At 32.4% G+C, this 12,882-nt stretch overlaps 1 pseudogene; it reads right to left on the bottom strand.

The window, feature by feature from the left end:
• Nucleotides 1-1,348: 1,348 nt before the first annotated feature.
• LOC150015813 (U6 spliceosomal RNA) lies at nt 1,349-1,438 on the bottom strand (annotated as a pseudogene).
• Between the last annotated feature and the right edge of the window lie 11,444 nt (nt 1,439-12,882).

Genomic DNA, 12,882 nt, shown 5'->3' with positions numbered 1-12,882 from the left:
CCATGGTCTTTAAAGATTACACAGCGATTTTTACCTTATTTTCAAATTAGGATTATTTTATTAACATATACAAAATGAATATTTTTTCTTATAAGAAAATATTCATATATATATGTAATAAACACTCCCATAGTTTGTGCATGATAAAAATATTTAAATCCATTAATTCACAACCCAAATTAGGTGTCAAGAAATGTCAAAACAATTATATTTTTGAGGCCTTTCTATGGTGAGTTTATCACTGATTTCAACTTTTTCTTTTTACCAACAGACAAACCACTTGCCAGAATGTTGTGTTTACAATTTTGTGGTTATAGTTTGTATAAATCTACACATGCTCAACCACATACTGTTTAGTTTTGTATGAGCTGCTCTTTATATTTAATGATATCATATCAGGTATTTTTTCTCTGAGTGAATAGGAAATGTATTCATTTTGATGTATGTACCTATATTTCATTAATGTTCACTATATGAACATGTTGTGTTTTATTTATCCATTTCCCTTTTGATAAAAATATTGCTTCCAGCTTTTTTATGTTATAAAAAAAATTGCTTGGGCATATTGGTGATGTTACCTAGTACATATATTTATTGAGCATTTATCAAGGAGTACAGGTCACAGGTGGTTTACCTCCTCAGTTTTATAAGATAATATCAAAATGGTGGTTAAATTATATTACTTTTTTATTCTCAAAGATAACATTTAAGCATTTTTAAATTCTCACACAGTAATCTTGTTTTATAATGTACACAGAAGAAAATATCAATGCCCTTCAACCAGTGACTGCCAGGAAAGCACCTGCAGTTAAATAACTCAAGTTTATTACTTGTTGCAATGATTGAAAACACAGCTTGGGAACTAACAAGTACCTTAGTAACAGCATGTTAAAATATATATACTATAGTGTTTAAGCTCTGAATGGGTAATTTGGAGATAGTACTAAAGAAGTAGGAGTTCATTCTTTATTGAGTGATATCAGAAAGTCAGACAACTGTATGACTGCACATCTCAATAAATCTTTTCTGTAGGAGGACAGACCAGGATGAGAATAAAGCTATAATTGGTAAAGTCACTTAGTGAGGATGAGTGATGTTTAGCATTTTTTGAATTGCCTAGTGGCCTGTTTTTTGTCTCATTTTACCGAAGTCTCAGAGTAGTCTTATATAGACATTCTGACACATGGTTATGTTAAATAATAGAAAAAATAATCTAATCATTAATTGGTTTATAATAACATCAAGTCTTAGTGATAAGCATCGGATTAGTTCCTTGATGTCAGGGGCTGGTTATTTATTTATTTTCTTTCTTTCTTAGAAGTAAAAGCCAAGTTTATTTGTTCATTTCAAAAATATAGAACACTTCATAAATTTGTGTGTCATGATGATCTTCTCTGTATCTTTCCGGTTTCAGTATATGTGCTGCTGAAGAGAGCACAGAGGCTGCCTTCTTTTCTTTTTTCAATGAAAATAATGGAAAACCTAGGAAGAGATAAAGGTAAGTATACAGGCAAGTATACAGTTATGAGAGGTTCCTATATTAAGCATAAGGTAATATAATATCACTTCAAGGTAAAGGGCAATAAGTTAAAGATATATATAAATTCCAAAGCAATCCTGAAAAGGACATAACTAATAAGCCAACCAAGGAGATAAAATTGGTTTTAAAAATATTCAATTTGTCTAAAATAAAGTAGAAAAAGAAGAACAGATGGATACATACAGCAATCAGAACAAAATGGTAGATTTAAACACAGCATTCTCAATTATCAAAATAAATACTCAGATTAAGAGACAGAACTTATCATAGTATACAAAATAAAAAGCAAGGCTCAACTACATACTGCCTATGAGAAAACCACATTAAATATATAATTATAAGAAGTTAAAAGTAAAATAATGGAAAAGATGCACTGTTATATTTTTTAGAAAATAGTGGTAGTTCTATTAATATCAAAGTAGATGTTAGAGCAAAGGATAAATAGAATAATTGCACAATGACAAAAGGATCAATTCATCCAAAAATATACAAAACAGAATCTTAGATACTTATACACCTAATAAGAAATATTCAAAATGCTTAAGCACAAACTGATAAAACTGAAGTGAGAAATAGGCAAATCCAAAATAATACTTGCAGATATCAACAAATAGACAAGAAAATTAGTAAGGACTAAAAAAATTGAGCAACAATATTAAACAAGTTAATCAAATTGATATTTATAGAACACTTCATCCAACAACAGCAGAATGCATGTTCTTGGCAGTGCACATAGAACAGTTAGAGGAACCTGCAGTCTATTTTATGCCATAAAACAAAGCTGGATTCAAATAGTACAAAGTTCTGTAATGAGGAAGGAAATAATTAAAAAGTCAATAATTAAAATATGATTTCAAATATTTGAAAATGAAATTGTTTATTCTAAATAACACATGATTCAAATTAGAAATCAAAGGCAATTTAGAAATATTTTGAACTTAGCAAAAATGAGAACACAACACACTGATTTATTGGATGCAGCTAAAACTAAAGGAGAAATTAGAACAGTAAACATCTAAATTAGAATAGATGGTCCTAATGAATGTGTGCTCGATATTACCTTGAGAAACTAGATAAATAAGAACAGATGGACCACAAGTAAATGAACAAAAGGAAATAATAAAGATCAAAGTAAAAATCAATAATTAAAAAGAACAAAAAGCTCAACGGAAAAAAGTTGGTTCTTTCAGAAAATTGATTAACCTATAGGAAGGAGAGAGAGCAATACGTGCGTGCATGCACACACACACACACACACACACACACACACACGTTACAAATACTAGGAATAAGTAGTACCACTTACAGCAGCATAAAAAATATGACTTAGAGATCATTCCAACAGCAACGTAAATCCAGTAACTATGCACTGAAAAGTGCAAAGCATTAAATTATGGTACACCTGCATAAATGGTGAGATATACAGTATTTATGGGTCAAGAGACCCAGTATGTTTATTTCAATTTTTTCTAAACTGATCTACAGAGTTAATATCATTTCAATCAAAATCCCAGCAGGCTTTTTTATAGAATTCAACCAACTGAAATTGATATTGAAATGCAAAGTACCTACAATAGCTATGGTGGTTAGGTTTATGTGTCACCTTGACTGGGCCATAGAATGCCAATGTATTTCAACAAATTTTATTCAGGATGTTTCTATGGGGGTGTTTTCAGATGAGACTTACTGTTAAATCATTAGGCTGAGCAAAACATATTTCTCTCCCTAATGAGAGTGGGCCTCATCCAATTCATTGAAGTCCTGAATAGAACAAAATGGACAATCATTCTTCAAGTAATAGGGAATTCTTCCACAGGACTGCTTAAAACTAGGACATTGCCTTTTTCTGCCTTAGGACTCAAATTGATACATCAGCTATTCCTGGATATCAAGCCTGCCAGCTTTTGAGTTGCCAGCTTGCAGTCTCAACATGCAGATTTTGGAACTTGTCAGGAGACAGACAGACAGACAGACACACACACACACACACACACACACACACACACACACACACACACACACACACACACCCTATCAATTTTGTTTCTCTGAAGAACCCTGGCTAATAGATTAGCCAAAAGACCGTTTATAAAATAGCTAATTTGGAAGATATGTTATAAAGTTACATCAGTAGAATATGGTACGAGTTTAAAGATAGAAAAATAGATCAATATAGAGTTCAGAACTAGATCCATAGATCAGAATATAGACTTCACAACTAGACCCATGCATGTATGGTCAATTGATCTTTGTCAAAAGTGCACATATATTTCTGTGGACAAAGAATAGTCTTTTCAATGAATAGTACATTGTCCACAACTATAAAACTTCTAGAAGAAAACATGATAGAAATTTTTTGTGGCTTTTTCCTAGGCAAATATTTCTTTTTAAATATGACACATCATCACTAAAATTTTTAGAAAACAAATTATTTTTCCTAAATATGAAAGATAACTTTTGTTTTTCAAAAACACTGTTAAAAAATGAAAAGCAGACTATAGGGTGGGAAAGACTATATGCAAATAATAATGCTGATAAAATTATTCATAATATAAAAAGAAGTTCTCAAGTTCAATCATATGAAAAGAAAAAAACATAATTATTTAAATGAGCAGAAGTTTAATCACATATTTTACCAAAGAAGATGTATGAATTGACTATTTATGCAAAATCATTAGTCATTAGGGAATGTCAATTAAACCACAATATGGTACTATATATACCTATTAAAATGGTTTAAATTTTAATTTATAACAACCACAAAATACCAAGTAGGGTTGAAAATGTAGAGCAACTAAAATGCTCATACACCTAAAACAGTATAACAATGTTGGGGTGATGGATAAGATAACAGTTTAAAGCATTGTTAAAGAGAAACTTATGACTCTGGCATTATATCACTAGATATTTATTTAAGTGAAATGGAGGACCTTGTCCACAGAAAGATTGCTGTAAAAAATTTCATAGGGAATTATTTGTAATAGTTATAGTTCAAAATTATTAACATAAGTATTTTTCAGGTGGTAAATTCATTGACAAAAAGTGGTGATCTGATTAACAAAATATTTTATCAATATTTATATGATGAAATTCTAGTTATAAAAAAGTGTTAAATGCAACAACATGAATCAACTCAAAATAGTTGAGTAAAAGAAGCTGAACACTCTCACCATCCACACACACACACACACACACACAAAGATGGCATAATAATGACACCCCTTGCATAACATACTTGTAACTGCAAATTAGTTCATAATGGTAGAAAGAACTTTGGTTAACTGAGGACTGAGTGGGGAGCTAAGAAGAGTGGGCATGAAGGTGAAGAATGGCAGGATGGATGGAGGAATTACAAATGGGCACAAGAAACTTTTGGAGGAGGTGGGCAGCTCCATTATCTTCATTGTGGTGATGGCTTCATGACTCTTTATACAGAAGACTTACAAAATTATGTGCATGTCGAGTCTACTTTAATAAAGTTGCTTAAACAATTTAATTTTTTATAAATGAAGGAGGGTATTCTAGATAAGTGATAGAATAAAGCATCGTTAATGTACGTTTTAGCCTTAGTTTTTTCTGAAAGCCAGCTCTGTCTTTTGACTTTGGTTGGCACAAGTACCAATGTGCAGTTTCCCTTTAGGACTGTAAAAATTTTTCCCAGCTTTATTGAGGAGTACTCAACAAAAAAATTACATATATTTAAAATGTACCACATGATAATTTGATATAAATATGAAATGCAAAATCATTGCCACAATATCAAGTTAATTAACACATCTATTACCCCACATGGCTACCTTGTGCATGTGTGGTGAGAATGCAACAATTTCTGATTTGCCGTGCTGGGGGCAGGGGCCAGAGGTGGGCGCACAACACCATTATCTGCATTCATTCATCCTTTTAACTTACTTTCTAGTTCTAGAATCAGATACATTTATTTTTTGGTTTTGGAGGTTTGATTTGTTTATCTTGGGTATTTCTCTTATAAGTTCTTAAAAACTTAAAAATATATTTATAGTTGTAATTTATCCAACTCCTACATATTTTGCTTTTCATAATATCTAGAATGCCCTACTATCATAAACAGATGTCCTAGATAGATTTGTGTGTTTTGTATATGTGTGTGTAAGACACTGAAGACTCATATGTGTGATTCTGTACCCCTGGAATAAGGGAACCATCTTGACATAGTCTATAAATTCATAAAGACCTCAAAGGGATAACTTCAAATCTTTTCATATATGAAAGGATTTCCATTTGATAATAGAGGAGATTTTGTCTTAGAAATATTTTTGTTTCATGTGTGTGTGTGTGTGTGTGTGGAAAATGGGAACCCTCAGAGGTTGCTATAAAAGAAAAGATAAAAACTAAGAGCAGAACTGAGAAAGAGAGAGAGAGACAGAAAGAGATACAAAGACAGAGACTGAGCAGGAGATATGTAAACCAACAATCTGATAAAAGAGGGATGAATCAAAATCATGGAGCTCTGAGCCACTCAGAATCTCAAGCTCAACACTTGACACTGCCACATACTAAATATAAATTTGGGAAAATTATCAAAGCTGAAACTCAATTTTTCTTCTTTAAATTGGCAATTGTAATTGTACTTAATATATAATATTGTCAGACAATGACTTTCAAATATTTTGCTCATGCCCTACTGTAAGAGGTGCATTGCATCAAGAACAGAGACACAAACACACAGCCATAATATAAAATCCAAACAAAAGTTACACAGAATAATGCTTAATCTTTCTGAAAGTGATGAATTCTGAAATATATATTATTTTCTACACTATCATATAAGAAAATGTGGTTTGAGACACTAAGATACTTCATGGCACACAGAGGGGTTAAACCATGGTTCTACAATAAAAATGCAGATAATATACATAAAGCACTTATCACAGTAACTGATATATTCCAAGCAATTTTTTAAGTTTCAGTGTCTTAGTTTTTGTTTTATATTTTATTTTTATTCTTTTTACTTCTGTGTTTTTGTCTTTTTAAATTATTGTTTGCCTTTATGTCCATAATACATGTCCACTCAGTATTCATAATATAAATATTTATTTCCTCCGTATTTTCTTTTAAGAGCTACAGTTCCAAGGCTTTAAAACATGACCATGCAAAACAATATATATGGAAATTGTCCTTTATAAAAGCCACAACAATCTATTTTCAAAAAGTATGCATGATTTTTGCTGAGAAAACATAAATATATATATTCAAAATAACATTTTAATAATTTAAAGATGTTTAAAGGGAGTCTCTTATGAAAACAACAGTAAAACAAGCCATCCTAACAAATCCTTAGTTATATTTTATTCATGCAATTCCTTAGTATTACTGAAGATCTTTTCTATTTTAGCTATGTGTATTCTAAACCAATATACATGTATATAAGTCAGTTTGTGTGAATCCATAATTTAATTTTATAAATAATTGAACATATACTTTAAATATAAACAAAAATATCAATGACTGTTGTCTCTACATGAAAATGCAAGTGATTTTTAATTTCATTATGTTTTCTTGTTTCTTTTTGATTTTTTAAAACAATGTATGTTTTGTGCACTAGAAATATTAATACAGTAACACCTTAATGAATATTCTTTTCCCTGTATCTTGAAACATAATTATTTTCAGAAAGTTCATAGAAATGGAATTACTAGTCTTAAGGTTTATCCAATATTCAGGATTTTTCTCTATCTTGATAAACTGTACTGCAAAACAGCTGTATAAATTAAGTATATCACAAACACCTTGCATGGAATGTCCTTTTTTTCCTTCTTTACAAATATTCATGAGCATTTAGTGCATTCTCTCACAGTTTGATAGGCTAGCTTTTCTAGTTATTTGAATTCCCACTTATCTGGCTGCTAAAAAATTTACATATCTTTAAAAGTATGTTTGCTATTTTAATTCTTTTGTCTCTGTCTTTTGCCCATATCTATTGTTTTTGCTTGTTCATTTTCATTGTATTGCTTTGATGAATGAGCTTTGGGAGAATTAATAAGATGAAGTGCTTCTTATTATAAAAATTTGATTTAGTATCAGAATAAATTTAAATTAAGATAATATGATGTAACAACATACACTTTCTAATATTTTAAAGTACTTATTACTGAGGGGGGTAGATCAGATATTTTGTATTTTAACTTTACTGTCTACATTGACTATTATTTAAATTTTTTTGCCTTAATTACTATCTGTGGAATCAAACCTTAATTACTGGTTAATTTCTTTGCTACTTCATACCATTCAAATGTCTTATTTATATCTGTCTCCCTAGTGCCTAAAGCACAAGGCACACTGTCAGAGCGCAATAACCTTGTATGACATTTTTTAAAAGCTGTCAAGATAAATATTGTTTATAATTTTAATAAATTGCTAAATACTTAGACAAAAAAAGTATAATCAATATCTTAGGACAAGACTGATGAGTAACCCATACAAAATATTAATAAACTCAAAGATTCAACATCTGGTTTAATGTACTTTTCTTTATAATTAATCTCACTGGACAATGAGCTCTTCTGGAACTGGGACAGTGTCTTTTCATCTTTATATCTCTAGGATTCAACACAGTTCCCAAAACACATAAGACACTCAATAAAAATGTTTTAAAGAACAGAATCATCAGGTTCCAAAAATATGTTACATTAATGAACAAAAATAGTTTAGAGACACTATAGATTAGAAATCTATGATCATTAATTATTACCACTATTTTATTTTGAAAGCTCACCTCAGAGTCATGGGCAATGTAGCAGAAGTTTTTTTTTAATGAGTTCAAATAATATTTTCTTATTTTAAAAATATCTGCCACTTCTAGAGATAAGTGATATCATCTGGAATACTTCATGGGTATGAAAGAAAATATCTAGATTTATTAATAGAAGTCTATCAGGGAAGATAATAAAAGTTTTTCAACTAAAAAATTAGAATTCAACAACCCACAAGAATAAATTACTAATTTATGGTACATAGTCTGTATTTCTTCAGTATTTTCAAATGCCTAGATCTTTTTAGTCAAGGAGTTTAGATAATTTTATCTATAGTCTACATACAATTATAAATTCTTTTTTTCACAAAAGATAACAAGCTTTTCTGTCATATTTTTACAGGTATTTTGAAGTTGTTTTCATAACTGCAAAATATTCCAATAAAATGTTGTTCTACAACGTATCTATTTGTGTTTAATAAATTTTGGCATTTTTAATGTAAAAAAACATTATTATTAAACTGACCTGGGATCTGTCTTTTAATATGTAGAATGAAGATAATAACAGTTTAAGACAGTGCTTGGCACACAATTTGTAATGAATAAACACTTTGACTATAATCAATAATACTTTGAATAATAATAGTTCTTTCATTAGGTGAGACCCAGACTAAACTGTAACAGTGATAAGATTAAATAATGCTGCATTCTTTATTTAACTCATGAAACAATCCAGATGGAAGTGGGCTATCTAGAGTAAGTAGGTAATTCTACTTCATGAGGTCATTCAAGGGTGATAGTTTCATTTTCTTCATTTAATTATTATTTATCTTTTGCCTTTCATTATTTATTATGATATGTTATCATTTATTTCATCTATTTGAGTCCTGCCTATTAAAGCACAAACTTTTAAAAAGTTTTAGGGTTTTTTGATAATTTTTTTTCTTCTAAAAATAATTATATATCCTTATCTTTACAAGCTAACCTGACCATAATTGAAACTTTGCTGAATAACTCAGCATTTCATAAACAATTTTTACTTTTTTTACTGTATGATGATATTACTTAGTTCACCATTTTATTATGTTTTTTTAATCTTTCAATCACTGGACTGTAAGCTAGTCTCATTCTAGTGTTCTATTCCAATCTGCTATAGGCTGATACCAAGTCACTAATTTTTAAAGTTATATATTAAATGAAAACCAATGAAGCTCTGAATAAGAAATAATGAATACATTGGATGTATTCCTTGAATGAACTTTATGACAAAGTTTTATATATTTTAAGGCATTCTGTTGTTTGCTACTAGGTTTATGGCTTTCTTACTAAACGTCGATATTTTTTTGTGTGTGTATTTTATTGATTATGCTGTTACAGTTGTCCCAATTTCTTTTCCCTTTGCTCCCCTCCTCCCAGCACACTCCCCACCCTCCAGCAACCTCTTAGTTCACGTCCATGGGCCATGCATATAAGTCCTTTGATAAAAATTGACATTTTATTGCTGAACATCCAACCTTGAGACATTATGCCTGTATTTTGGGTTGAATTCAAAACCTAAGCATTTTTTATAAGTATGCGATTTTTGTGCTTTAATTCATTTAGAAGAGCTATTTCAAATAGTCTATGTAATATTTGCAAAGGCTGAATTTGAATTCAGTAGGTTAACACTGAAATACGTGTAGTAATTTTCTCACTACCAAACCTAATGTTGTGTTTATACTATGCACTAGTAACTCAGGAAGCAATACTGCTGCTGTAACCGTACAGCTTGTGCCAAATATTCCTGCTCTTCCATCCCTGCTTCAAAATGTCATGTCTTTCAGCTGTTCAACTTACAGCTGCCAAAAATCAATGGGCTTGCATCTATCTGCTGCTTCCATTTTTTTTTGTTTGTTTTAAATCAATTTACTGCCAATTGGATACAACAATAAATTATTTATATGATATTACTGTTAATAACAATAATAACAAATACATTTACCAGATTCATGAAGAATCAAAAATTATATTTTTCAAGTTATATTTTTTAAATAGATGAAAAAGTGAAATGTTTTTTAATATAACTCTGTCATATATATCTAATATATATAGGCACATGTATCTTATGTATTAAAATATGTGAGGATTGTTATGTGGAAGTAAAGCAGAGTCGTAAGTTCATCACTTCTTTTTTGTTTCCAGAAGAAGGTGAGAGCTCGGATATTCTCATCCATTGCCCTGTGCAGTGCTGAGAGAGGAGGTTTGGAGAATGGGTATCACAAATTTTCCTACCAGCTTCAAAGAAACTCATTTCACACCACCTAGGATGCAGAAGCCTCTTAACTGATTTTTGGGTTTCTCTTAAAGGGAATTGGTCCATGTATTGTTAATTTAAAATCTTGGTAGGAGAGGGAAAGTCTGAAATTTCCTCTTCTATAATTTTGCTAATATCACTCCCTTCAAAGTCATTATGCAGTTATAAACTTTCTTCTTCTGACTGCTGTGGCATTTTATTTTAAACTATTTTAAAACACATATATTTTTGTCTATATAAGGATTCAATATTTACAATAGTCCCTCTCTATATCATGGTTCACTTATCATGGCCTCACTGTATTGCAGGATTTTTTAAAATATTATATTTAATTATTTATTGCAGATTTTTTGCTATATTGCGGGATATTGCAGTACTGTATACATCTGTTTTTTGGGTTTTCTTTTGGTTTTTGGTTTCTTTTAGTATATTTTATTGATTATATTGTTACAGTAGTCCCAAATTTTTTCCACTTTGCTCCCTTCTGCCAGTACCCCCCTTCCCTCCAGCAATTCCACCCCCCTTAGTTCATGTCCATGGGTCATGCATATAAGTTCTCTGGCTTCACCCTTTCCTATATTATTTTTAACTTCCCTATGTCTATTTTGTACCAAGTGATTATACTTCTTAGTGCCTGCACCATTTCCCCATTTCTCTCCCTGCCCCCTCCCAGCTGATAATTCTCCAAATGATCCCCATACCTATGACTCTGTTCCTATTCTGGTTTGTTTAGTTGAATTTTGTTTTTATTTTTAGATTCACTTGTTGATAGTTGTGCATTTGTTGTCATTTTAGTGTTCATAGTTTGGATCTTCTTTTTCTTAAGTAAGTCCCTTTGACATTTCATATAATAATGGCTTGGTGATGATGAGCTCCTTTAGCTTCACCTTGTCTGGGAAGTACTTCATATGTTCTTCTATTCCAAATGATGGCTTTACTGGATAGAATAATCCTGGTTGCAGGTTGCCTTTCATCACATTGAATACTGCTTGCCAGTCCCTTCTTGTCTGCAAAGTGTCCTCTGCAAAATCAGCAGATAGTCCTATAGGCTCTCCCCTGTAGGCAACTCTCAACCTCTCTATGGCTGCCCCAGGTCTCTGTCTTTATCTTTCACCTTTGGCATCTTGGTCATGATGCATCCTGGTGTGATTCCCTCTGGGTCCAGCTCACCTGGGACCCTCCGTGCTTCCTGGACCTGTATGTCCATCTCCTTCACAAAATTTGGGAAGTTTTCCTCATTTTTTCAATTCTTGCTTCCTCATTCTGCACTGGTTGACTGTTTATTTTTTCCTTATGTTCTAAATCATAGATTTGAACCTCAGTTTCCTTCCCTTCACCATTGGTTTTATGTGGATTTTCCTTCATTTCACTTACCACAGCCTTCACTTCTTCTCTTATGTGTTTGCTGTACTCAAGCATATTTGTGAAGCCTGTGAGCATCTTTATCACCAGTGTTTTGAATTCTGCATCTGTTAGGTTGTCTATTTCCTCATCTGTTAGGTTGGCTATCTCCTTGTCACTTAGTTCTCCCACTGGAACCTTGATCCGTTCCTTCTTTTGGGCCATACTTCTCTGTCTCCTCATTCTGACAGGCTCCTGTGTTTGTTTGCCTCCACATCCCAGGTAGAGCTGTCACTCCTGTTATGTTGTAAGGGGTGGAGCCTTAAGGATTCATCAGTACAGGGTGACCTGTTTCACCACGTTGTGGCGATGTATGTGGGGGTGGGGTCTGAGAGGTAACAATGCCACCTGCCCAGCATTCGCTCCTTTTCCAGGCACCTCTTCCACTTCTGCACTGAACTGGTGCCCCTCTAGCTGCTGCCCTGGCCCTCGTTCCCAGAGTGGGTGGCTCAGTGGATGTTCTAGGACTGCGGGGGCCCTTTAAACAAGTGAACTCTACTGAGACTGGCAGTTTCTGCCTCCACCCCAACCTCCACTGGTCTGCACAGTCAAAAGCAATGAGGGTTGATTTTCCCTGGTGCTGGGACCATGAGCAGGGAATGCTCCACAGATGTCCCTCTGACTTTTTAAAAGTCAGCCCGCCGCTCTTGCCACTGCTGCTGCCACCACACTGCATCCTCTCTGCCCCAGCTCCGCCTCTCCTACCTGTCTGGATGAGTATTTCTTCTTTATATCTTTGTTTGCTGGACTTCCATGTAGTTTGATTTTCTGGAACTTCTGTTTGTTTCTAGTTTTGAGGTAGTTGTATTCCTTCTTAGTTGTGGAGGGAGATGCAGCGTGTATGTCTATGCCTCCATCTTGGCTGGAAGTCCTGTATGTGTATATTGTTAAAGTTATGTAGGTTTCAGAGTGTAGAATAAA

The sequence above is a fragment of the Furipterus horrens genome, unplaced genomic scaffold (genome assembly GCF_987537825.1).
Source record: "Furipterus horrens unplaced genomic scaffold, mFurHor1.1.pri manual_scaffold_3, whole genome shotgun sequence".
Taxonomy (NCBI): Eukaryota; Metazoa; Chordata; class Mammalia; order Chiroptera; family Furipteridae; genus Furipterus; species Furipterus horrens.
This window is presented reverse-complemented; position numbering and strand designations above follow the sequence as displayed.